The sequence below is a fragment of the Mus musculus genome, chromosome 14 (genome assembly GCF_000001635.26).
Source record: "Mus musculus strain C57BL/6J chromosome 14, GRCm38.p6 C57BL/6J".
In the NCBI taxonomy this organism is placed as follows: Eukaryota; Metazoa; Chordata; class Mammalia; order Rodentia; family Muridae; genus Mus; species Mus musculus.
In genome coordinates, this window is record NC_000080.6 from 54,785,989 (window position 1) to 54,813,765 (window position 27,777).

At 44.5% G+C, this 27,777-nt stretch overlaps 1 protein-coding gene and 1 pseudogene across 3 annotated transcripts in view; one reads left to right on the top strand and one right to left on the bottom strand.

The window, feature by feature from the left end:
- Rnf212b (ring finger protein 212B) overlaps positions 1–27,777 on the top strand; it is a 70,770-nt gene that overhangs the window by 2,648 nt on the left and 40,345 nt on the right. Inside the window, exon 2 of one of the 3 annotated variants that reach the window (XM_011245289.3) lies at positions 25,699–25,919. The exons of the other annotated variants lie outside the window; for them this stretch is intronic. The gene's annotated coding sequence lies outside the window, so the exon portion shown is untranslated. The remainder of the gene's footprint in view (positions 1–25,698; positions 25,920–27,777) is intronic. 3 annotated transcript variants of the gene reach the window in all.
- On the bottom strand, positions 19,755–20,108 carry Gm17772 (annotated as a pseudogene).

Genomic DNA, 27,777 nt, shown 5'->3' on the forward strand with positions numbered 1-27,777 from the left:
AAAAAAAAAAAAAAAAAAAAAAAAAAACCCAACCACTAGTCCTTGCAGAGAACAAAGGCTCAGTTCCTAGCTCTGGTGTGGCAGCTCACAAGCACTTGTAACTCCATTTCCAGAGGATACATCGCCCTCTGCTGGCCTACACAGGAACTGCATGCATGTGGTGCATAGACACACATGCAGGCAAAACACCATACACATAAAATGAAAAGTTTTTTTAAAAAGGCAAATGAATCTCCCCAATGTGGTGTACAACACTGGGTTGGCAAGGCAGGAGGAATGGGGTCTCCCGGCCAGAGTTGGCTCCATGGTGAACCCTGTTCCAACAAACAAGAACTCCATATGTAATTCAGGTCTAGCACCTGAATAAAGCTCTGAATTTAGTGGATAAATTCATCTGCGCACCGTGGATAAAGCTCTGAATTTGACCTCCAGAACCACAAAACGAAACAAAATCATTGCAAAGACATGACTCTTTATCTTGGGCAAACATAATAAAAACCACTTGTGGGAGAAGTCTCTATATTTAAGTACTCAGTACTGGAGTCGCCGAAAGCCTTAAAAGTTACTAGGGCCCCACGACAGACTGGGCAGGGACAGGAGTCAAGGACACATGACAGGAGCAGGGAATGTGCCTGTGTTTCTTTCTCACCGGAGCTGGGCTGAATTTCTGGAACCCGGCCAAGTGCAGCAGACAGAGGGATAATTTTCTGGAATTTTTTGTCTCTGGTGTCAGGGCAAGGGTTCATCTTCTCCACCAGAGCATGAGTTAACTACCCCTCGTAACAACACAAAGGCTTCTCCATCCACAGTCTCCGGACCCCATAAGCTTCGGAAGAGACAACTTCCTTTGAACGTGGCGTCATGCCCAGGAGGCAGAGGGTGACTGCAAAGGGCCTACTCATCTGAGGGAACGCCTTCATTTCATCTTTCTTTCTGACTGGTGTTTGCCTTTTCTTTTTAATTTTTTTCCCTTAATCTTCATCTGTTTTCCCTCATTTGGGGGGGGGGGGGTAGGGCGGTGCTGTAGCGCATGTGTGGGGGTCAGAGGACACTTGCTAGAGTCTCTTTTCTACTTTGTGGGTCCCAAGGATCAAATTCAGGTTGTCTGGCTTGTCGGCAATCCCTTTAGTGGCTGAGCCATCTCACTGGCTCAATTAATTTATTAAGAAATAAATATTTTCAGGACCAGGAATGGGAGTGGGTGGGTTGAGGAACAGGGAGAAGGGATATGGGATTTTCTGAGGGGAAACTAAGAAAGGGAATAACATTTGAAATGTAAATAAAGAAAATATCTAATAAAAGTGAAAAAAAAGAAATATTTTAAAAGATGTGTATCTTTTTTATTTTATCCGCTTGAGTGTTTTGCCTGCATGTAGTCTGGGCACCACATGCATGCAGTACCTATAGAAGCCAGAAGAGGGCGATGTAACTCCTGAAAGTGGAGTTCCAAGTGGTTGTGCGCTGCCACAGGAGCGCTGGGAGCTGAGCCTGCATTCTATTAGAGCTTGGATTCTAGCTCAGGCCCTCTGGAAGGTCAATAAGTGCTCTTAACCTCTGAACATCTCTCCAGGCCAAGACTTTAAGGTCATTTCCTCAGGACAAGAGGCTGGCTTTTTTCTCAGTTGTAACTGAGCTCCTGAAATGGGTGCTTGACTTTCAAGAAGTATGATTGAGCGAGTTGCTAAATGGTCCTATGCATTGAGACAAATAAAGGAATAAAACAATTACCAACGCCCCACTTGGCACGTGATCTAAATGTAGTAGTGTGGTAAGAGCTTGGAGTGTGGAAAGGAGACCATATGGTCCAGCTCTGATTTACAGAGACTTCTTGTGGAGCTTGGATCTCAGGCGGGCCTTGATACTGCCTAGCAGTCTGCTGCTGTCAGAGCCTCCTCTCTTTAAACCAGCACCTCCTCTCCCAAATCTCTCCCATTGACAACAGTGAGCACTGGCATTCAGATTCCCAGAAGTCATGGTCAAAGCTGGGCAGGTGTCGAGCTCCCCTGGAATCAGAGGACGGTGATCACGAGGGCAAGCCGGCTTAGCTAGAACAGCTGGATTCAAACTTCTCGCTCAGCAAGAGACCCTGCCTCAGTAACATGGAGAATGACTGACGACCCCAGACATCAACTCTGCATCACTACATGCACACATACAAATGTGCACATGACCTCATGTACATGGGTTCCCACACACATGCAGCATGCAGGCATAGATGCTCTCGAACACACCCACATCCGTACACACCCATGAGGGGGGGGGGCAAAACAAATGAACCAACCAAACAAACAAACAAACAAAACAAAAACCAGCCAGTGAAGTGGCACAAGGGTAATCTAGCAGCACTCTGGAGGCTAAGGTGGTAGGATTGTGGGTTCCAGACAGCCTAGGTTGCATCAAGAGACCTTATCATTCACAGACAGACACGCAGAACTTCCGTCGAGTCTACATCCCTTTCTGTGTATCACTCAACTTCTCTACTCCCTTGCCTTCCCTTCCTTATCTCCATTCTTGCTCAAGTCCCTAACACCAAAGTGTTTGTCTCCAGCATCTAGCAGAAACCGTTCCTGTGACGGTCACCAATGGTCACCAAATGGTCCAACATAGATGTCCTACTTTGCTTTATAGTCTTGTCATACATGTCATGACCAGATGAAACCTGGAGAAGAAAGGGTTCGTTTCAGCTTATCACTGAGGGAAGTCAGGGCAGGAAAGTAAGGCAGGAACCTGGAGCAGGAACTGAGGCAGAGGCCACTGAAGGACACTGCTTGCTGGCTTTCCCTCATGGCCTGCTCAACCTGCTCCCCCTGCCTCTGACACCCACAGGGTTTCTCTGTGTAATAGTCCTGGGTGTCCTGGAATGTACTAAGCTGACCAGGCTGGCCTCGACCTCACACAGCCCCGACAGCTTCTGTCTCCTGAGTATTGGGATGAAAGGCATGTACCACCACCTCCTGGCTTCAGCTTGCTTCTTAATACAACTCAGGACCAACCGCCTATGGGTTGTACCTGCCACATCAAGCCATTGATCAAGAAAACAGACTTCATCTATGGGTCAATCTTACGGAAGAATTTTCTCAATTGAGCATCCCTCTTCCCAGATGTGCGTGTGATGGTCAGAGAAGAACTTATAGGGACTGGTTCTCTCCTTCCACCCTGCAGGTCCTGAGGATCCAACTCAGGCTTGGCAGTGAGGGTCTTCATCTGGTGAGCTATCATCACACTTTTCTGAGACAGGGTATTCCTGAGACTTGAAATTCTCCTGCTTCAGCCTCCAATATGCTGGGATTACAGATCAGTACCACCGTGTGTGCTCTGCTCTGCTCTGCTCAGCTCAACTCAGCTCAGCTCAGCTCAGCTCAGCTCAGTTCTCTCTCTCTCTCTCTCTCTCTCTCTCTCTCTTTCTCTCTCTCTCTCTCTTTTTCTCTCTCTCTCTCCCTCCCTCCCTCCCTCCTTTCTGGTGCTGGAGGTTGTACCCAGAGCAAGTGTTCTCCCACTGAGCAACATCCACAGCCTGTCCTACTAGCCTTCAATTTGCTCTCTGCATCGTGACGGTCTTCCCTACACCTCTTTTCTATCCAGAGCCTGGGATTTTGTTTGTTTGCTGTGATACCAGTTTGCATACTGTATCTCAGACAGGTTTGGAATTCATGGCATAGCCCAGGATGGTCCTGGCAATCCCCATGCCTCAGACTGCTGAGGGCTAGGATGACCAAATGACCTTTGATCACCATGAATCAGGTTATGCCTGGCTTTTGATCAAAACTCTCTGGTGTCTGACTATTGTCTAGAAGCAGATCTTACCATGGCTTTTACCATGGCTTCCAGAAACGTCTCTTCTGTTCAGCTGGTCTTTCAGAGCTTATGCCTAGTGGGAGACCAAGGTGGAGACATCCTTCCTGTAGCTGCCACTGAAGGATCATCCTGCTCCCTTGAGACTACATACCCCAACAAAGTCACTCTAGTCTGTCACCCAGACCTTGGTGTTTTGTTTTCTTCTTCTTCTTCTTCTTCTTCTTCTTCTTCTTCTTCTTCTTCTTCTTCTTCTTCTTCTTCTTCTTCTTCTTCTTCTTCTTCTTCTTCTTCTTCTTCTTCTTCTTCTATTTCTTCGTCTTCTCCTTTTCTTTTTTCATTTTTCAAGACAGGGTTTCTCTGTGTAGTCCTGGCTGTCCTGGAACTCACTCTGTAGACCAGGCTGGCCTCAAAGCCAGGTGGCTCTCAAACTCATTATCCTCCTGCCTCACTCAGCTTCCTGAGAGTATGGAATTACTGAAATAGGCTACTGTGCCTGGCTACACCCTCTTTTTACAATCATTTCCTACCACTGCTGTATTGCCCTCTTGTCTGTTCATTATTAGTCCTTATTGGAACCACTAGAGAACAAAATAATTAAATTTGACATCATCATTTGCTTTATGCTCCATCCCAAATTATGCCAATACTTCATATGATGGTTTGTGATTTTATATATATATATATATATATATATATATATATATATATATATATATATATATTTGTTTGTTTGTTTTCCTTTGCTTTTCTTGGTGTTGTTCAGAGGATCAAACCCAGGCCCTTGGCTCTAGCAAGCGCCCCCCACTGAGCAGAAACCACCCCATTCCTGAAGATGTTGGTTTTGCAGACAAGAAGGGGTTGACAAGATCAGAAACACAAATAAAGCCAGCCATATCAAAGTGATTTTTTTCTAGTGAGGAGGAGATAGGGAGGTGGAGTAACGGGAAAGGAGCCTGCCAGCTGACACTAGCAGATTTCAAGTGACTTCTTTGTATGAGGTTAGAGCAGAGGGGACTTTATGATTACAATGCTGAGTCTGGCAGCTTTGGAAATTGGAAAATGTGGCCTCTATCTCCCTCATCTTGGTTTCCCAGACAGCCAGATAAATACTGTAATTTTGGTGGTATAGTGATGAGTTACTTCATTTTGAATTTTAGCCTGGCCTGCCAGGGCTCAGTACAGGCACTTTAGTGCCAAACAATGTAGTTTTTGTTTAACAGAATGCAAGACCCAGATATTAAAGTTGCTACTGTCCAGGTGTGGCCATGATGATGTGATTGTTGTGAGAGAATATCTTAGATAGATGCCGATACATTTAAGGCTGAAATAAGCTGCTGTCTTAGATTTGCTCATAAATAATATGGAGGATGAAGTCACTAGTGGAAGACTGCATTTCCATCTTTAAGCTGGATGACAGTCAGCAGGGGTTCACTATGCTGCCCTCTCTGTTTGGTCCCTGCAGGGTCTGATTCTGGCTCAGGCTGCAGGGCTACACACTGTTAGTCTGTGTTTATTGTAGGGTGTGAGGTATAGCTTGGCTGTAGAGGGCTTGTATAGCAAAGAAGAACAAACCGTAGGACCACAAACAAATAACCAAAAATATTTATTGCCTAGACACTCAGTTGGAATAGTAAAAGGTATATTTTCAAGATAAATTTCAATCATGTATTGCCAGTTATTGGTAGTCTAAGTTCTAGTGGTCAGATGGTCTCAGATTAAGGTGAGTCTCCTGCCTCAACTGCCTACTTTAGCTGGGGTTATAGGGATAAGCCAGCCTGCTTTTAAAAGCATAACTTTAGGCTGGGTAGTGGTAGTGCACGTCTTTAATCCCAGCACTAAGAAGGCAGAGGCAGGCGGATCTTTGAATTCAAGCCAGCCTGGTCTACAGAGTCAATTCCAGGACAGCCAGGAACACACAGAGAAACCTTGTCTCAAAAAACCAAAACAACAACAACAACAACAACAGCAACAACAATCCAACCCAACCAAGCTAAACAAAAAACCCAACCCTCCCCCCAAACAAACCAACAACCCTTCAAAACCCAAAACAAAACATAACTTTATTTAATCTTGCTTGTTTCTTTTTTTCTTTTTACCAAATCACAATAATTAGTGGTCACCTTGACTAACAGAAACTTGTAGAAAGTTAGGAAGAAAATACAGTTCCCTAAGTAGGTGAAAATGTGTGGTGCCATCACTTAGAGCCTTTGCTAAACCTTCCTCTGACGTAGAGTATAAAACTCATGGCAAGGCAATACGGTCCTTTAGAAGATGCCGAATACTATACAGTTTACCAGACTAATAGAATAAAAAGTCCTGGTACAAATTGGATTACAGGCACAGGCTGTGCCTGATCAGTGCTGCCTGGCTGCTGGACGTTAGGGATGGATCTACGCTAAGCAAAGATCTGCTGCCTTTGCTGACCTGAAAGGGACTTAGCAGCAAGCACTTCAGATCTTTTCCTTTTCTCCCGGGGTCTCTGGATAGCTTTGTCTCCCCACCAAAGGTTGCACACAGGCTTTGAGGATGCCTTCACGTGAAAGCCACAGACCATAACAAGCAGATGATGCAAGGGGCTGAAGAAAAGTTCCCCAAATTACAACTGATGCACTCCCAGGGGTCAGACATGTTGCTACCAGAAAACAGAAATGGGGACTGAGAGCAGCGCTCTAGTTACCGTCCACTCCTCCGCTCCTTGCAGTATATCAAAAAAAAACCTGTCTCTGCCCTGAAAACAAAACACACAGCAAAGCCACAAACAAACCAGCCCCAACAGGTTCTTCTCTGATTAGTGTACAAACATGGGAAGAGGAATCCTTGATTGAGAAAATTCCTCTACAGTAGAAGGCTTACCTAGAGTTAGAGACCCTGTGTTCCATCGCCAGTCTAAGAACACAGAAGAAAGAAAAGAGATGAAAATCAGAGGACTCATTAGTGAATATCTGACCAAAAGGAGCAAAACCCAGGGAACAAAGAACAACCCATTAAACAAACAAAGCAGTGCAGGGGACACAGAGAAGTGAAGTGCCTGGGACAGAAGAAATGAGTGTCTGGGCTGGGGCAGCAGACCGAGTTCCCAGGATGAGAAAGACCTGGAAAAGCAGGCCCCTTTTCCTGTATCATAAGAACTTCTTGTGGTAATTTCTTGCTGGTGTGTGCATGAATGTGCAGTGTGCATGTGTGGGCACATGTTTGTGTGTGTGTGTGTGTGTGTGTGCGCGTGTGTGTGCGTGTGTGTGTGTGTGTGCGTGTGCGTGTGCGTGTGCGTGTGTGTGTGTGTGTGTGTGTGTGTGTGTGTTATTTACAGTGTTGGGGATTGATCCAGTACCTTATGATTGCCCTACAGACTATATACCACTCAACTACAAACCTAGTTGTCTTGCATTTTTTGAGACAGGGGTTTCAGACTCATGGTTTTACTGTCTCAGCCTAAGTGCTGGGATCATAGACCTGGGGTAGGGCATGCATAACACTGAGGACTGAAGGAAAGGCCCTGTGGATATAAAAGTTGTGTATGAGTCCCCAGCTTTCCACTGTTACCATCAGCCAAGAAGGGCAAGTTCAGTGCTCTAAGATGCTCCAAGAGAGACCATGTTCACATAACCCTGTCTATAGTATTATGCCATAATTGTTCCATTTTATTACTAGCTGTTAATTGCTATGTCTAACTTATACACTACACTAAACCTTAGGGATGGATTGTAGGAAATCACAGTATGTCTTGGGCCCTGTGTTATCTGTGGTTTTAGGTATCCTTGGGGATATCTGAAGATGCATCCCTTGCAGATAAGGAGAAACAACTCATATATTGAAAGACTCACGAGTTAGAATGATAATGCTCTTCTCCACAGAAAACTAAATGTTTGAACAGAGCAATGACTCCAAGATTCTGAAGGAAGATAAGTTTGTTTTCTAGAGACAGGCTGGCCTCAAGCTTACATAATCCCTGTCTCAGGCTCCTGACTCCTGGGTTTACAATGTGTGCAGCCATGTCCAGTTAGGAAAATAACCTTCATTTCAGAAAACTAGACGTAGCTGACTGGGCCCGGCAGGATCATTAAGTGGATGAAAGCAACTGTTGCACAAGCCTGGTGACCCAAGTCCCATCCCTGAAACCCAGGCTGGAAGGAGAACTGACTCCTGAAAGCTGTCCCCAGTCCTCCTCACAAGTGTCATGGTGGCTCCCCCCAGTGAATGAATACATGTGAAAAGGAGAGACTATACATGGTTTCTAAGTGTGCATAGAAAGTTTATAAGTAATTCTGGCCACTGGGTCACATGACAGGACGTTTTCTATCTCTGTGCTCTGAGGGTTGTGCCTGCTAAGCCTACGGTTCCACCACTGTGACACAGTCCTTAGACATTTCAAGACCTGAAAACACAAGCTAGCCACAGGTCTTTGGATCACAGTTAGGCTAGAGATGAACATCTTCTTTAAAAGACTCGAAGACACGTTTGGAAATCTGAGAGCCGAACTAAGTAATGATTAAGCTGGTACTGAAATGTCTGGACATTAACAGACAATGAAAACACTGTATATAAAACCTGATCAGCCAATCAGTCTCTGAGATAAACGTAAAGGATGCCTGGCCCCTGTGGACTCTCACCCTCTGGAACCACAAGCCCAGATAAACTCTTACTTTATCTCTTTTCTTTACTCTGTCTTTGGTCATGGTGTTTTATCACAGCAACAGGAAAGTAACTAATGTTCATCTCTTCCCCTTCCCTCCCCTCCCCTCCCCTCCCCTCCCCTCCTCTCTTCCTCTTTAGTCTCCTCTCCTTTTCTCTTCCCTTCCCACAGTGAGCCTGGAGGCCTGCCCATCTAGGTAAATGTTTCCCCAGTGAGTTCTACTCTTGGCTCCTGCAAACTGTCTTTTGGGCTAGAGCTGCCAATCACCCCACCCACTTTCTCCTTTGTAATAAACCTCCTGTTTATTGTCATCCCATGAGGTCCCTTTCCAGACCCCTCTTCTCATTCTTGACTCTAGGTCGTGAATGTCAGTGTCAAAAGGCTCAAGCATTGCTGACGCCCAAGGTCATTGGCTATCACGGCACGGCTCGCCATGACCGGGCCTACCAGCTTCCTTGCTGTCCTCAGAGGCACCAGCCAAGGGCTTTAGTTTGCTCTTATCCCTCTGTCTGAAGGTTTCTCTTTCCTTTTAGTTTACTTCTCTGTGATTCGTCCTTCAGATATGATGCAAGTGTTTCTTGTTACCACCCAGAGAATCTTGCTCCCGCCCCCATTCCTGGCCCTTGGTTGTATTCTTTGCTTCAAGAATACAACCTGCAAACATACAGTAGTTATGTAATATTTATAGTATGTGTAATTACAAATACACTATACCATTATACATTATATACCTACCATCTCACTAGCTACAGTGATTGTGTGACTAACAGTGACCTCACTAGAAGGCACAACTGCAAGGATGATGGTCCAGTTTGCTCACTTATGTACCCATAGTCTAACAGTGATTGGGACAAACCTGACATGCAACTAAGTGTTCCTGAATGAGAGCTGGAGATGGCTCAGTGGTTACGAGTACTCACTGCTCTTGTAGAGGAGCTGGGTTTAGTTCTAGCACCTACATGGTGCTCAACCATCCTGACTCCTGTCCCAGAGGGCTGAATGCCCTCTTCTGACCTCTGTGAGCATGGTGCACACATGTATAGGCTGGCAAACACTCATCCACACAAAGTAAAAATAACTCTGAAAGCAAAGTTGCTGGGTTCTGTAAGTGTTCACAATGCTTGCTAGACAATCGGATATATGAATATCCATCCCCAGAAGGAAAACGCGGGCTACTTTGACAGTTATTAGCTAGCACAGAAGTAAGTGGTAATTATTGCCCAGAAAATGGGCTTAGATTGAAAACACAGGATCCAGCACAGAGCCCAGGTCCTCGAGCTGCGTTAGGAGGGTGGGTGTCTGTCACTGTAAATGAATCCCGGAGGGAGCTAATGTAAGGGAGCCAGGCTGTGTTTCAGAGGTTTCCCTCCATGGCTCCTTGGCTCTGTTGTCATTGTCCTGTGCTGAGACCACACACCATCGTGGCAAGTGGTGGAGCAAAGCTTCCTATTTTGTGGTATCTGGGAAGGGGTGGAAGCCAGGGTTCCAACATTCTCTTTAATGGCAGCCTCTACCCCTTCCAAGGGATCTAACTCCCTTCCACTGGGCTCCATCTCCTAAAAGGATATCCCCTACCAATAGTGCCACAGGCTAGGAACAACTTAAAAAGCAAGGGCCCATAGGGCCCACTCAAGGTCAAAAGTATTGTCTCAGTCATTAAGTCAAGAAGCACATTCCTGGTGGGTGTGGTGGAACAAACCTGGAATTTCAGCACTTAAAAGGCTGAAGCAGGAAGGTCATGAGTTCAAGCCCAGACTGAATTATAAGACAAGACTCTGTCTCAAACAAGCAAACAAACAGACAAAGTGGCTGGGAAGATACCTGTCACATACCTGCTGTGCATGCATGAGGACCTGAGTACAAGGACAAGCGTGGTGGCACTTGGAATCACAGCACTGGGAAGGCAGAAACGGGAGGTCTCTGAGACCCACTGGTCAGTCAGCCTAGCAGAGTTGGCAAAACCCAAGCCAGTTAGAGACCTCCTTTACAAAAAGAAAGCAAACAAGATGGAAAGAATAGCAGCTGAGGTTGTCCCCTGGCCTCCTCAATCTTGTACACACACACACACACACACACACACACACACACACACACACTCACACACCTAAAACAAAGCAGAAAGACAAGAAAACAAAAGATGACAAACATTAAGGGAAGGAAACCCGTCTCTGCCTGCCTCCCCTTGCGTGGTCTCTGCTTCCAGCCACAGCTACAGCAGCATTCACGCTTTTTATCACCTTCTTATGACTGAGAGTGTCTCCTCTCTCCTCTAGGTTCAGATGTCTCAACTGTCGGGCCCTAGTCACTGGCACTATTTTGGGTAGGTTTAGGAGGTGTGGTCTTGCTGGAGGAAATATGTTCCTGGGGCTGGGCTTTCAGGTTCTAGAGCCATAAGCAGTTCTAGTTTTCTCTCTCTGCCTTCTGCTTCTGGTCTGAGACGTGAGTTCCAGTCTACAGCTTGCTGCTTCAATGGCCACGCCTGCCTGTCTGCTGCCAGGCTTCCTGTACCATGACGGTGATGAACTCTTATCCTGCAGGGACCGTGGGCCCAAATCAGCTCTTTCATCTATACATTGCCTTGTTCATGGTGTTACTTCACAGTAACAGAAATCTAATACCATCATATGCATGCTCGAGCGCGCGCGCGCGCGCGCGCGCACACACACACACACATACACACACACTGCCCCTTTTAGTACCATATCTTATTCACAACCACACCTTGCTGATTCTACCTCTGAGAAGTGTCCTGTCACTGTCTTCTCCCTTTCCCAAAGCTGCCCTAAGTCTAAGAACTCACCTGTCTCCTGTCCTGCAGGAACTTGTCATCTATCTCAGTGCCCTGAAGCCTTCGTTCGGTTCCCAGACTAACGTTTTATGAAACATGGGGTCAACCATGCCTCTGTCCTGCTCCAAAGCCTTCTGTGGTGGCTCCCACGGAAAAAAGCAGCGTCTCCTCAGGCTGGTGGGGCGAGCAACACAATCACAGGGGGATTTAGTGCTAGATACTTGTCTGCCAGAAAATGATTAAAAAAAAAAAAAGACTAGAATTGGGAGGGATAAAAGCTGCAGACATAAACATGAGAGCTGCCTGTGGATTGGTGGGCGGCACATCACAGCCAATGGGAATAAGGTGCCGGGTGAGCGCCTGACTAAAGTGACCACAGTGGACAAGATGTGCTGTGCATCTCGAACCTCTGAAATGGACAGTAGAATAAGATCTGCCCTGAACATAATCTCATTCAGGAATGAGGCAGGGAGGGTGATTGCCTGCAAAAGGTGGAAGAATTTAAAGTTTCCACAATAAAGAAATTATAAAAGCTGGGTGTGGTGGTATGTGCTTGAACCAGCGTTAGAGGCATGTTTCAAGGCTACAAATGAGTTTGAGGGACTCTGTCTCAAAACAACAACAACAACAACAACACCCTCGTCCCCGCTCCCTCCCGGCCCAAACCAAGAGAAACGAGAGCTATTTGAAGAGACACAGGTTAACCAGATTTAAACATTAGTTTAAATCATCACATGATACTCCACTTTCTTTTCTTTCCTCTCCTCTCCTCCTCCTCTCCTCTTCTTTTCTTTTCTTCTCATTTCTTTCTTTTTTTTTTTTAACAAACCAGTTGAAAATAAATGGGTTTTTTTTGTTAGTTTGTTTTTTCGAGACAGGGTTTCTCTGTGTAACCCTGGCTGTCCTGGAACTCACTTTGTAGACCAGGCTGGCCTCGAACTCAGAAATCCGCCTGCCTCTGCCTCCCAAGTGCTGGGATTAAAGGTGTGCGCCACCACCGCCCGGTGAAAATAAATGGAATTAAGAAACAAACTGCAAACTTGACTTAGTCCAGAAAAGGCTGAGGCACACCCTCTCCCACAGCGCCCTCACCTTCATTTCACCACAGCATTCCCCAGGGTGTGTTATTTCAGTGGACCCACCTACTGCTTGAGGAAGCCACCAGCTTAGAAAATAAAGTCCGAACTTCCATACAAAGACACAGGGCTCACTCTCCAAAGCTGTTCCATAGCACCTTTCTCCCATCGCTCCTCTTGATATCCCTGCCTTTGATCCCTTCAGCAACCCTGAACTAACATAAATTTTCCCTACGTTAAGGCCAAATTGGTGTTTCTCTTCTACCTGGCATGTGCCTCTCCCTGTTGCTGCTGTATAAACTTTTGCCTTATTTTAGATCCATTCAAATACTCCTTTGAAACTGGGCATGGCGAAACATGCCCGAATCCCAGGATTTGGGAAGTAGAGACAGGAGGTTTGCAAGTTCGAGGCCAACCTGGGTTACAGAGCAAGAGCTTTGTCTCAGAATAAATAAACAAGAGGCCAGTGAGTTTGCTCAGCTGCTAAGAGCAATCTGTGTGTAAGCCATGTAAACTTAGTTCAGTACCCCACTCCTGTGTAAAGGGCAATGCTGGCTTCACAAAGGTATCCTCTGACCTCTGTGACACGAGACCCACTCCCACCCCTTTACACACACACACACACACACACACACACACACACACACAGACCTAAGTTAGACCTTGGAACACACAGGATGGAATGAGACAACAGACTCCCTCAAGAGTGGCATATCTGCAACTCGATCCATGAAAAAGATGAATGGAACAAACATAAAATGTAAAATAATTATAATTTAAAAAGAGACAAGCAAAAACTATAAAAGAAGGCCACTGAGCCTGACAACCCATGTTCCACCCTGAGATCCACGTAATAGAAGCAGAGAATTCCTTGGGCAGCTCATCCTCTGACTGCCATACCTACTGCATGCAGCGCCCCCAACACAAGAACAAAACAAAACAAAACAAAAAACCCAGAACAACGTCTCTACCCAAATCCCGTTCCTCTGGGAAAGCTGCCCAAATGACTCCAATCTGTCTTGTCTCTTTCCCTCCAAGGATGCTGTACTTTCTTGTGGGAGTCTTTCCATGTTATACACGTTTATAGCTCCTGATGCTTTTGTCTTTGGTGTCCATACTTAACGGTCATATTTTTATCTCTAAGATAGAAATATTTCCAATCCCTCCTTTCTTGATACATTGAGATGTTTCTAAGACGAGAGCAGCATTGGTTACCATACGCAATTGGCACATAAAGTAGATGCTTTGCAATAGTTGTAGAATGGGTGAAGTTATTGCTGTTTATGAAGTTATACAAGATTCTGCTTTATAATGCATGTGAATTGTACATATATTTACATCCCTCATTGGTCAGGGGCTTTCTGAAGGATATACAGTATCCCTCTCGTATTTAGATAGCATTACTCCTCTCCACTTATGATGTGGGGGCCAGTTTAAAATCACCACAGGAGAGGCTATGGAGGCCGCCAGACTTAGCTGGAGCCCTGGAACCCACATGGCGAATAGAGAGAGCTGAATTCTACAAGTTGAGAAGCAATCCCCACTCCTGCATGTCGCCCTCCAGCCTCTCTCACCGTGGTGTGCACGCACACCTGTACAGGACAGCCTTTAAGGAAATCCTACAAGTCGCCACTAGGAGAATCCGAAGCTCATGAGCACCCAGACGCTTCATCTCCTTCCGTGCACCTTTGTAGTGACACTGGTGCTAGGTCTGTGACATTGCTGAGCCTGGAACGTTGCTCATTTAGTAGCCTAATTACTGTTTCTTTTGGACTATCTTTAGCTTCCTAGAGAGCCATTCCTTGCCCACTTCTATAGTCACCTTAACATCCTGGTAAACTGATTAAAAACCTTTGGGATCTTTTTTCCCCCCACTGCCCCTGTCACTCCAATGTGTTAAAAAATAGAAAATAAGATCTGATAGAAGCATTTTTAACTTTTGAAAAAGACTCATTTCTACTTTGGAATCTTTTAACTTCACAAGACCCTGTTCTCCAGCAGCAGAAGAGCTAAGAATAGCATCAGCTAGCATCTGAGGCCCACAGGAGAGATTCCCTGCCTGCTGTTATTGCCTCTCTGATGTACTCACAAATGTATTTTAAAATTGATTTGAATTTTAACTGCTGGCGGTCAGTCCTGGCATTCAGGTACTGAGGTGGGACATGGCGTTGGATGAAGGCAAAAGGCTGATAACCTCTGGCCTCGTAACCTCTGTGTGACAGTTCTGGGGGCCAGAAGTTGTCCCGGCTTCTGCTGATTTAACTCTTTCTTTCACTCTTTGCTACTCTGTGGCCAAAAGCTGTTGGCTTCTGACAATTTACCTCCTGTTGATTGCAGCAGTGGGGAAAAACCTTAATTACTTTGGTTCTTTTCTCTTTGACTCAGGCCTCTGGATGGCCAGGTGAGAGGCTTGGAGCCTTAATGCTTTGTGAGCCAGAGAGGAAAGGAAAAAAAAAAAGAAGGAAAGAAAGACACATATAGAGACACATACATATTAGATTAAGTAAAGAATGACTAACTAGCCTCTTTATTGCTGTTCTTAGTATTTATACTTTCTCAGGATAATTGAGCACAAGGTTTTCTAAGCACTTTTACATTCCTTAAGTTTATAGTAACTTTAAGGCGATAGTTCATATCATAAATCCATAAGGAGTTACAGAAGAATTGTTTACATGTCTTTCCATAAGACTAGTACCTGAGTAAACACTCATTATCTGTTACTAGGTCTATAAGTTCATTCTAAATTTAAACCAGTAATTTTTAAGTTATAAGTTAGCACAGTTTTGTCCAGAGACAAATCATCTGCCTTGTGTCTCATTATTTTGAGGTCTTGTATAGGTCGACCAGTCAATCATTTATTTTCTGTCCTTGCACCTACAATAAATTGCCCATTCCCGGTTTATGGACTTTAGTTACCAGACAGTGGCCTTGTTCTTCACCTAGAAGGAATGTTTTCCTTTATCACAAATTTGTTCTAAGCCGGCTTTCCCTTCCTAGTGCAATTAGCCCGTGACAGTGAAGGTTTACAGAGCTCTGATTGCAGCTTTTATTCTATACGGGACTTGAGATTACTTGTATCAGCTTAGGAATTCTATAAAATCATTATCAGGAATTATGAAATCGTCAATTCGTCTACACGGCACTGCTATATGAAAGTACATCTTCATATTGATTCTGCAGGAAATCTGCCCAATCACTATCACTGCTGATGTCCAGGAGCCATCTGGTTGTATAATAGTGATAGGAAAAGCATGCCATCAGCAAGAAGCAATCCTAGGATGAAGTCTCTTGAGGACACTGCATCTCAGAGCTCACCCATGCTCATGCTCATGTTGCAGCATGCAGTATGGTAGGCCATCTCCAGAAAACTCGCTTGCCATAACCTTCCCTACATGGCTTCTGACATAGAGCTTTCTTTGTTCCGCAGCTACAAAACCTCACAAAAAACCTTTCCACATGGGAACATGGAAGCTGGGTGTCTTAGTTACTGTTTTACTGCTATGAGGAGACAACATGACCAAGGCAACTTATAAAATGAAGCATTTAATTGGGGATTGCTTACAATTTCAGAGTGTTAGCCCATGATCATGGTGGGAAGCAGACAGTCATGACGCTGGAGCAGTAGCTGGGAGCTTTACATTCCGGTCTGCTGACACCAGGCAGATGTGTATGTGTAAGGGGGGCATGGTATGGGATTTTAAAACCTCAGAGCCCACCTCTAATGACACACATCCCCCAACAAGGTCATACCTACTCCAAGGCCACACCTCCTAATCTTTTCAAATAGTTGCACTGAGGACCAAGCCTTCAAATATATGAGCCTATGGGGGGTGGGGCATTCTCATTCAAACCACCACACTGGGATGACCCAGTTCCATGTTTTCTGGGCTATGGTTGAAGGACTCTGGCAGCACTGGTGTGGGAGCAGACTCCAGAGGACCAGGGAGCATGTCCTTGTTGAATAGGGCCATCGGGGTGGCCTGCAGCAGTGGGATCTTACCCAGGTTTTACACTCAAACAAACTGCCCAGATGCCCAAAAGCCCTGGCTCTGAGCAATCTCAGGATGTCTAAGATGGAGACTAGTTCATTTTCTGGATTGAGCATCCTTGAAAGACCTCCATGGTTCATGCCGCCCCTGGAGGCCATGTGGATGTCGGTGGAGCAGCAGATTTTTAGCAGAACTATTTATATCTGGCCTGAATTCCATAGTGATGCTGCTTAGGCTTTGAAGTAGCCTTGCCTCAGTGATTGTTATCTGAGGTTTTATGGGCTTATTCCTTTGAAGGATTCTCAGAGCCTTTGCATAACTTAGTCTCAAGACTTGCCAGGCAAACCAGGAAGTCGTGTATGGCTGAGACTTGCTTAGCCAATGGTTCCTTCAAGACAAACTCTAGATCAGATAAGAGGTTATGTTATGCAGAAACTGACTTGCTAAAAAAAGTGCCTTTTGTGTAACAATATAATGAGCTTCTAGGAAGCTATCAGAGTTCAATCTTGATCTCCCTGCCGTTTGAGAAGCCTAAACTCACCCTGCAGTGCGTAACTCAGAACACCACAGGTAGTCTGTGCTGCCACCTGAAACCAAGTTGGTGTCTGTGGTCCATTTTGCTACCAGAGGCCATATTGATGTGGTTGGTTGGTGTGTGCTGTCATCTGAGGCTGGGTGTCTGTCCATAGTCCATGCTGCCGCTGGCTATTATGGGCAGCATGCTTCAGTCCATTGGTTGGGTGCAAATATCTGCATCTGATTCATTCAGTTGCTTGTTGGGTTTTTTGGAGGGCAGTCATGATAGATGCCTTTTTGTGAGTGCTCCATAGCCTCAGTAATAGTGTCAGGCCTTGGCACCTCCCCTTGAGCTGGATCCCACTTTGGGCCTGTCGCTGGAGCTTCTTTTCCTCAGGCTCCTCTCCATTTCCATCCTTGTAATTCTTTCAGACAGGAACAATTACGGGTCAGAGATGTGACTGTGGCATGGCAACGCCTCCCTCACTTGATGTCCTGTCTTCCTGCTGAAGGTGGGCTCTATAAGTTCCCTCTCCCTACTGTCGGGTGTTTCATCTAAGGTCCCTCCCTTTGAGTCCTGGGTTAATAGTCTCAATTTCCTCAATCAAAAGACAGATTAGGGACCTGGAGAAATGACTCACTGGTTGAGAGTACTTGCGACTTTTGAAGAGGACATGGATTTGATTCCAGTCAACCAAATAGCAGCTCCCAACCATCCATAAGTCCAGTCTCAGAAGATTTGATGTCTTTTTCTGACCACTATTGGCACTGGGCACACATATGATACACAAACATACATTCAGGCAAAATATTCATACACATAAAATAAAAATAAATCCACACCTTTTCCTTAAATACATAGACCAGCAGTGTGGATTAAAAACAGGATACAGATATTGGCTGCATTTAAGAAACACATTTCACCATTAAAGGTAGACACAGTCCTTTAGGATGGAAGGATGGAAAAGGATCCAAACAAGTAGATCTAGGAAACAAACAGCAATTGCTTCTCTGATATCTGACAGAATAGACCTCAAACCAAACTATTCAGAAGATATAAGGGGGCAGGTGCATTTCACATCAATTAAGGAAACAATCAATCAAGAGGGAATTACAAGTAAATACATAAGCTTACCAAACATGATTTCAGCCAACATCATAGATACTCCTAGATGTAAAACCGTAGATTGGCCCCAGCACAGCAGTAGTGGATGACTTCAAGATCCCTTTCTCAGCAATAGACGGGTCATCAGGACAAGTTTAACAACCATAGATCAAATTCACCTAGCAGACATCAATAGAACGTTCCAAGGACTGTGGGATGCACATTGTTCTCAGCACTCTGTGGAACTTCCTCTAAAACATCGTAATCAGGACACAAAGGAAGCTTCAACATATACAGGAAAATTGAAATAACTTCTTGTATTCTGTTTGACTTTGCTTGCAGATTGGTGTTTTGTGTCTACTTAACACAAGTTAGTGTCATCTGTGAAGAGGGAACATCAATTGAGAAAAATGCCTCTATCAGACTGGCATTTGCCAGTCTTTGGAGCAGCTTCTTAATTAATGATTGATATGGGTAGTGTGGCCCCTGAGCAGGTGGTCTTGGGTTGAATGAAAAAGCAAACTGAGCAAGTCCGTAAGGAGTTCTTCTATGGTCTCTGCCTCAGTTCTTGCTTCTGGGTTCCTGCCTTGCCGTCTTTCAATGATGGACTGTAAGCAGGACATGAAAGCCACAAACCAAACCAAAGAAAAAAGCCTTTCCTCCCAAGTTTCTTTTGGTTATGATGTTCTTTTGGTTATAGTGCTGATAACAGCAATGGAAAGTTTAAACAAAAACAAAAACAAAAACAAAAACAAAAAAACAAAAACAAAAAACAAACACAGACCAAACTGGAACAAAGCTAGAAATAACCAGCAAAAACAATCAAAGACAATTTGCAAACTCAAAGAGACTGAACAATACACTACTGGATGATCGCTGAAATCAGTAACAAACAAACAAACAGTCCTGGAGACTGCTTCAGCTAGTGGCAGACCTCAGGACGGTCCACATAATGCTAACACTAGCATGCCAATGTACAGAATTCAAGAGCTATGGGGTCATGGAGGCTTCCACCTAGATTGCAAAGGAAGGCCAGACAGTATGTGGCAGAATCAGAAACCACCTCGGCGGCCTCTGAGAGGGTGCTTGTAAGCTGTGAGAGTGAAGCCTGAGACTCAGTGGAACCTAGGAAGCTGGAGATACAGGACTATAGACTGTCTGCTGAGGAAAGATGCAGGCACCAAGCAGTTAGCTCAGGAGAGACTTCATGTGGCCATAGGAGAAGGATCATGTAGGACCTTTGGGGTCCACACGTCCCAGATGCAGCACATGAAGCTACAGGACTTAGTGTCTGTTTGGGTTTGCTTTGGTCCAAGATTCCTATTCATGTATCCTGTCCTTTTGGAACAGGGAGGTTTATTCTGTGTGTTGGAAGTATGTAATTTGCTTTTTTTTTTTTTTTGCTCTTTTCATATTTTAATGATGACATGCATTTTAATCATTTAAATTTTATTATTTAGTTAGAGTAATAACCTTAGAAAAGAGATATGCATATATATCAAAAGATGGCCTAGTCGGCCATCACTGGAAAGAGAGGCCCATTGGACTTGCAAACTTTATATGCCCCAGTACAGGGGAACACCAGGGCCAAAAAGGGGGAGTGGGTGGGCAGGGGAGTGGGGGTGGGAGGATATGGGGGACTTTTGGTATAGCATTGGAAATGTAAATGAGCTAAATACCTAATAAAAAATGGAAAAAAAAAAAAAAAGAAAAGAGATATTCACATCAGAATGCACAGCAGGGATCCAGAAATATCTTGTTAGGATGTAACGAAGTTAAAAATCACGCCAGAACCAAACACTGGCCACAGCATAACCTGTGTCCAGGTGGGAGACAAAATGACTGGAAACTGGCTTCACTCCGTACACTGGCCTAGCTCCAGGGTCTTCACGGTTTCCTCCAGCGTGAGCATTCTTCTTTGCTGGCGCAGGCAGCACCTCTCAGCCATGGACTGAAGCATCCACTCAGCCCGAAGCTTGTTTTGAGAGCCATAAATTAAGAGCTTGGTAAGTTCTTAGGAAGATTCCAGATTCTTCAGCTCAAACACGGCCTGGCTCACCTGCATTCAAGATCCCTGTGGGCCAAACAGAGATTTTAGCACCAGTGACTGGACCTGGAATACTTCTGGATCTTTCAAGTCTTAGGGAACTTTCATCCACGGGGGTGGGGGTGGGGGGATATCTTTACGGGTCACGAGGGTTCCCATCATAATTCCTGACAAGGAACCAGATTTCAGGGAAGATTAGATCAGGCTAACCCTTAATAGCTCACAGCTCCAGGTTCCACTTTCTGGTTTTATAGGGATTTGTAGCCTGGAGTTTTCTCTGAGTCTCAAATGAAACTTTTTAACAGCGTTTGAACATTGTTAGAACCATTAGCACTGTGACTATTCTTAGAGTTGGCTAGATGGACTTTGTACTTTGAAATGCACAGAAGATTTTTGGCAGTTAATGGGTGGGGTGTTAAGTTAGAGTTATGTGCTGGGCAATGGTTACCAGCTTGTGAGCTTTCGTGATGTGACTGGACCATGATGGCTTTGACACGACCAATGGATTAACCCTTCAGTGGATGCGTAGGTTATCAGTATTAGTAGGTGGTGAAAGTAAGAGGTGGGGTTGGAAAAGCCTGGTAGCAGGACTTGTCTTTTCTTTCTTTCTTTTCCTTTCCTTTTCTTTCCTTTTTTTAATTGCTGAGTCACCTCTCCATGCCCCAGGACTCCACTTTCATTTATCATGATTTTCAGTGTATCTTTTTTTGTAGACCTCTTAGTTGTGGCTGTAGGTGTTACCTCTCATCTACATAAGATCACACATACATAATTTAATCAACTGGCGCCCCCATCATTTGCTGTGAGATCTAAGTAGAAAACTCAGAAAGAAGGTAGCAATTTAGCTACTTATTATTATTTAGCAATAACTTATTTCTCATCTCCTCCCACTCCCTTCCAATGTCAAACCGCTTCTGGGTTTGTGAATTTGAATACTGTAGATATTTCACATAAATGGAATCGTATAATATTTTCCTCTCTTGTGCTCAGCTTGTTTTGATTAAGCTCATGTTTTCAAGGTTTATGTGATAATCCAGATCTGAAGTTCGCTTCTGCCGAGTGTAATGTCTATAATCTCTCAGCACTGTAATCTGTAAGCATTTAGGGAGGAAAGGCAGGAAGACCATCAACCAGAACTCTGGTTGATCTTCTGTGAAATGACACTTCACTGTAGGAATCAACCACACTGTTCATCTATTATCTGTTAGGTAACCTTTAGCTGTTTCTACATCTGGGCTACTGTGAATACTGCCGCTTTGAATTTGGGTAGGCAGTATCTGTTTGGGTTTCAATTCTTTGGGTTAGATAGGTTCCTGACACTGTACTTGCTGGATAATATGGGAGAGTGGTTAGATGTGTATTTAACTCTGTGAGGAGCCATACTGTGTTCTGTAACAGGCATAGCATTTTACTCTTCGTCCAGCAGTGTGTGGAGCTCTCTATAGCCTGCCTGACATTCATTATCTCCACATAAAGGATGAGCTATTCTACAAGTGTGGAACTGTTTGTACTTCCTTAACAACTGATGACGCTGAGTGCCTTACAGCCTGACTACTTCCCATAGGTGTATCTTCTTGGTCATCACATCACACACACATGAATATACACGCAAAGATAGCAACTAATTTTTTTCTTTTTTTCTTTTTTTGTTTTTTTTTTTTTTCGAGACAGGGTTTCTCTGTGTAGCTCTGGCTGTCCTGGAACTCACTCTCTAGACTAGGCTGGCCTCAGACTCAGAAATCCACCTGCCTCTGTCTCCTGAGTGCTGGGATTAAAGGCATACGCCACCAATGCCCGGCTGATAGCAACAAATTTAAGGGTTGGAAGTGTATGTATGAACATACCCACAAATAATAAATCTTTTCTTAAAGTAATAATTTTTAAATAGTAGTAGAGGGGTGGAGAAATGGCTCAGTGTTTAAGAGCATTTGTTGCTCTTACAGAGGCCTGGGTTCAATTCCTAGCATCCACATAGCAGTTCACAACTACCTGTAACTCTGGTTCCAGGGCATCTGATGCTACATTCTGATCTCCGTGGGCACCAGGTACACACATGGTGCATGCATGTGCATGCACGCAAAACACTCATACACATCAAATCAAATCAAATCAAATCAAATCAAATCAAATCAAATCAAATCAACCTAAAAAAAGAATCGTTTTAAATGATAGAGTTGGGCCTGGATTTGAAGGCCTACACTCATAGCTACTCTGTAGACCAAAGCAGGATGATTACAAATTCAAGGACAGCCTGGGCTACAAAATGATCTTGTCCTGCTCTCTCTCCAAGAACGGAGTAGACAGATAACAATGGGAAAATGGGGGAACTTCTGTTTGCCACACAAGAGTAACAGTTCTAACAAGAATGCAGAGTTAGAGACCCTTGGCGGCAACAAGATGCCAAACAAAGAGATGGCATGTGGTGGTTCGAATGAGACTGATCCCTATAGACATACATTTGAATGCTTGGTTCCTAGTTAGTGGCTGTTTTGGAAAGGATTGGGAGCTGTGTGGATTTGTTGGAGGAGGTGTGACACTGGGGTTGGCTTTAGAGTTTCAAAAGACCATACCATGCCAGACCAAGTCGTCGTCGTCGTCGTCGTCGTCTTCTTCTTCTTCTTCTTCTTCTTCTTCTTCTTCTTCTTCTTCTTCTTCTTCTTCTTCTTCTTCTTCTTCTTCTTCTTCTTCTCCTTCTTCTCCTCCTCCTCCTCCTCTTCCTCCTCCTCCTTCTCCTCCTCCCTTTCTCCTCCTCCTCCTTCTTCTCCTCCTCCTCTTCTCCTCCACCTCCTCTTCTTCCTCTTCCTCCTCCTCCTCTTCTTTTCCTTTCTGCTTCATGCTTGTGAATCAGATGTAATCATTTAACTACTTCCCCAAGCATCATAACTTCCTGTCTGTTGTCATTCTCCCTGTCATGACTGTCATGAACTAACCTTCTGAAACCTTAAGGACGCCCCTAGTCAAATGGTTTCTTCTATAAGTTGTCTTGGTCATGATGTCTCTTCACAGCAAAAGACAGTAAAACATTGTGTTGCAGGATATTTGATAATACTGTGAACCCCAAGATTATGTTACTTACTGAAGAAAATTTTTTAAAAAAATCCTTTTTCTAGTTGTGGTGTGGCTCAGCCCTTAGCACACACACCTTTAACCCTCTGGTTGGAATACAGACACAACCTTAGTACACACCTTTAATTCCAAACACTGAAGTTTGTAGAAGGAAGCACCCGAGTTTGAAAGTGATATCCAATTGAGTGACAGACAAAGTGACAAATCAAAGAAAGCTATGACAGAACAGGGTGTGCCCAACTCTCCTGAGAAGAGGGAGGAAAAGGGAGCTACTTAAGGAGTAGGGCAGAGAAAGAGAAGAGCAGAGGAGGCAGAGGAGGCAGAGGTTTGACTGGGAGAGTTTCACAGAGACAGGTTGAAGAGAGAACAAGCCAGACACAGGTGAAGACAGATGAGTCAGAGAATGGAAAGCCAAAAGATTAGAACAGATCGCCAAAGTTAGTTTGAGGCCAAGCTGAGCAAAATGTCAGAGGCTGAAAGAAGATGCCAGATGAGTCAGCTTGGAGAGGAGTTTGAGCCAGAGGAGCTGAGTTGAAACAGCCAGCAAGAGGAACTAAGAAGGGCCGAGCTTATCAGGAGCAAGTCTCAGAGGTTCAAAACAGTCTAGGCCTAGATAAGATTGCACAAAAGCTAGAAGCTTCCAGGGCTAGGCCTAGGTTAGCAGACAGACGCAGTCAGCCTCTGAGATGACAATTACTACAGGAGAGTAAAAGATACTTTTACAACATTGTGTGACAACTTGTCCTCTCAGAAAGATTTGGGGGTGCCAGCTATGAGAGGTTACAGATACTACAGTTCTGTGCTCTCCATTGGCTTTAGGGTGTCAGCTGAGAGATATCAGCAAGTGCTTGACAGCTCTCAGAGGTCTGGGAATGCCAACTAAGAGCAGTCCCCTGCAGAACAAGTCTGTAGAGAGCAAGCCACTGATTCCAGGAGCAGAAACTGCTCCCATTTCTGACAAGTCAGAAAGTCTGGGGCAAGTCTCCCTCTGGAAACTGAAGCAGTGCCGGACGTGGTGGAGCACACCTTTAATCCCAGCACTTGGGAGGCAGAGGCAGGCAGATTTCTGAGTTCGAGGCCAGCCTGGTCTACAAAGTGAGCTCCAGGACAGCCAGGGCTATACAGAGAAACCCTGTCTCGAAAAACCAAAAAAAAAAAAAAAGAAAAAAAAAAAAAAAGAAACTGAAGCAGTTGCTCTCAAAGGCAGAGGCAGGAGTAATAATGGGTCCTGGAACAGGAGCCGCAGCCTTGTCCCACCCTCAACAAATTCCCCACACAGAGAACAGCAGACCTTAGAGCAGGAGAAATGGGAACTCGGAAAATTTTCCTTGATGTGGCAGGTCTCCTGTGAGACTCTGGTGAGTCTCGAGAACAGTATTCCTTCTCCAAATAGTGTCTAGGAGCTGGGTAGTGACACAGGCGGGAGCCAGCTGGGAGCTAGACTCTACCTGGACCGGACTCAAGTTTTTCTCTTTTTCCAACCCCAAAGAGTGATCCAGTGAGTCTTTCTGTTCAAATCTTGTGTATCCTAGTATGTAAAGCCCAGTAGGTACTGATTGGGTAGGAAGTGTGTGTGTGTGTGTGTGTGTGTGTGTGTGTGTGTGTGTGTGTGTGTGTGTGTGTTTTCAAATGAAGTGTAAACTGAGACTAACCCGGAGAGGGAACTATCAGATTCGGTGAATGAGAAACCTGAGGGTAGTCTCGAAGGGCTGTTTCTGCATGCCTGTTGCCCTCCTCTCTCAGTGTTGCTGTGAAAATGGAGGAAATGGAAGGAGAACGGTGGGAAAACTCTCATAGTCTTGTCATGGCTTCTGGGTCCCATTGAAGTTCAGCCAAAGCAGCCTGTTGTGCGCTGTGCCTGGAGGTCTGAGCTTTCTTTTAGCTGCTGGGCCTTCCTTCTGGTCCCAGGGCCTGTGACAAGGACCGATTTTCTTCCTGGGGCCGTGAAATTACCATGGTGGCCGTCAGAAGAGAGCCTGCTGCCATTTTCACACTTGCTGCTACAAGGTGCAGCTGTCTTCAAACGCAGGATTCTCAGGCTCTGGCTGCCACTGCTGAGCGCACATCACCTTCTTACGGCCATCACCATTTGACATACTCATCCTACAATATATGAGACTGTTCTCCCATATCTGGGTAACAGAATTTCCCTGAGCCTAACAGATGGAAAGTGATACTTTGATGGCATTTTCACTGGTATGTTTCTTATTAAAAGTGAGGTTATAAAGTTTCTAAAATGTTTTAAGGGGCTTGGTGAGATGGCTCAGTGGGCAAAAGAGTTTGCCATGTGCCTTCCTTAGGGTTTTATTGCTTTGAAGAGACACCACAACCATGCTTTTGTTTGGAGAAATGTGGACTTTGAAACTTTGCATTAGAATTAGTTGAATGCTTTATGTGGGATGGAATGGGCTATTCTAGTAGGAACGTGGAAGACAGAGGTGCTGAGAGAGATTTAAACTGTGGAGGCCTGGCTCAAGAGGTTCCAGGGGAGAAGAATACTAATTTGTGTCTGAGAGACCATTCTTGTGATATTTTGCCAAAGAACGTGGCTGATTTCTGCCTGGGTCTGAAAAGTCTGCCTGAAGCTAAATTGAAGAGTTTTGGATGAGTTGCCTTGGCAGAGGAAATCTCAAAACAGCCCAGTATTGACTCTGCTGTGTGGTTATTGCCGTTCACTCTTTCGCAGGTCTATAAAGAAAAGTAACCGCCTTAGCAAGGAACAATAGAAAAAACCCGCACAATTTGAGGTCTCAGAAGGTCAAGCCCAGGCTCAGTGGCTCACCGTCTCAGGAAGACCTGTTGCCTGTAGATCCAGATGAAGAACTGCCAGCTCCTTCTCCAGCACCATGTCTGCCAGCATGCTGCCATGCTTCCTGTCGTGATTATAATGGACTAGACCTTTCAGCTGTAAGCCAGTCCCAATTAAACATTTTCCTTATTAAGAGTTGTCATGGTCATGGTGTCTTTTCACAGCAATAGAAAATCTTCCTAAAGGCTGGCAAGATGGCTCAGCAGGTAAGAGCACTGACTGCTCTTCTGAAGATCCTGAGTTCAAATCCCAGCAACCACATGGTGGCTCAAAACCATCTGTAATGAGATCTGACGCCTTCTTCTGGTGTGTCTGAAGTCAGCTACAGTGTACTTATGTATAATAATAAATAAATCTTTGGGCCTGAGTGAGCAGGGACTGACAGGAGTGAACAGAGGTCCTAAAATTTTAATTCCCAACAACCACATAAAGGCTCACAACCATCTGTACAGCTACAGTGTACTCACATACATAAAATAAATAAATAAATCTTTTTAAAAAAGTGATACAAAGAGAAAAGAATAAATATTTTTTTAAAAAAGAAGAAAACCTTACTAATACACCATATAAGTCTAAATTCAATCATGAGGCCCATGGTGAAAGGTTAGAACCAACTCCAAAATGTTGTCTTTGACCCCCTACAACTTCCACATGCACACACACTAATAATAACAATAGCCACAATAAATAAAATAGTTTAAACCATTCAAAGGGTGTTGCTTTTGCAGTGGCTTGAACACAGGGTCTTATGCACACTAGGCAAATGACCTAACACTGAGGTGGACTCCCAGTCCTTACATGTCATTTTTATTCTTTTCTAGGGACTAACCATTCATCTATTTGATTCAAGTTTTATAATGTTGTTAACATTTTTAAAAGCTCCCTGTATTTTAAACGTATTAGCCTTGTATTATATAAGTGGATTCCACAATTTGTCACTTAGCATCAAATTTCACCTATGGTGGGTTTTGCCCCCCACCACTGGGTTTTTATGTGTGCTCTTTAAGCAGAAATGTTTTTTGTTTGTTGTTTTGTTGAGAGGGATGCTGGAGAGGTGATGCTGGCCTGGGTCTGCTTCTGCCCTCAGGTGTGCGCAAAGGCACCTTTGCACACAGGGCTGGACAGGAGGGAAAGAAGCTTACCATGCAGGTGGGTTAGACAGAAACTTGGTCATCTAGATGTGGGAGAAACAGGCTTCTCGGGAGATAGTGTTCAGTGACACAGCTCTCTTTATTGGAGGTGAACAAGAGTGATTCCCTTTATTGGGATTAAAGGCGTGGCCACCACTAGCAGGCTTCTGTATGTTTATTGTTACGCTTCTAAAATTACATGTTTCTAAAATCTTATAGGTGCTCTATACTTTAGCATTTAAATAAAGTGTGTTTCCACACACAGATATGGGGTTTTCTCCCCATAGGTTATTCTTGTTTGGTTGGTTTTCATCTTTTTTCTTTAATTTTTAGAGACAGGGTTTGCTGTATGTAGCCCAGGATAGACTGGAGCTTACTATCTAGACCAAGCTGACCTAAAAACAAAAGAAACACCGACAACCAGCGCAGTGGAAATGTTTATTTTCTTTCCTTTTTATCGTTTTTTTTTTCTTCTCTTCCCATCTCCTTTTGCTCCCCTTTTCTTTTCTTTTTTGAGTATAGGGCCTTGAGTATCACAGGTTGTAACTAGGCAGGGGTGAAGCTGAGATCTTCCATCCTCCGTCTTCACCCTCCCAAGCATACCGCCAGGGCTGGGTTCATTTATTCAAACAAACAAACAAACAAACAAACAACCCCAAAAAGCTAAACTTTTTTTCTGGAGGTCTGTTTGTTGTGAGTTTATAGCCAATCAGCCTCTATCCACATAACAACTTCTTAGTTTTTCTATTTCGAATTTATGCTGTACTTTTGTTTTGTTTTGTTTTTCGAGACAGGGTTTCTCTGTATAGCCCTGGCTGTCCTGGAA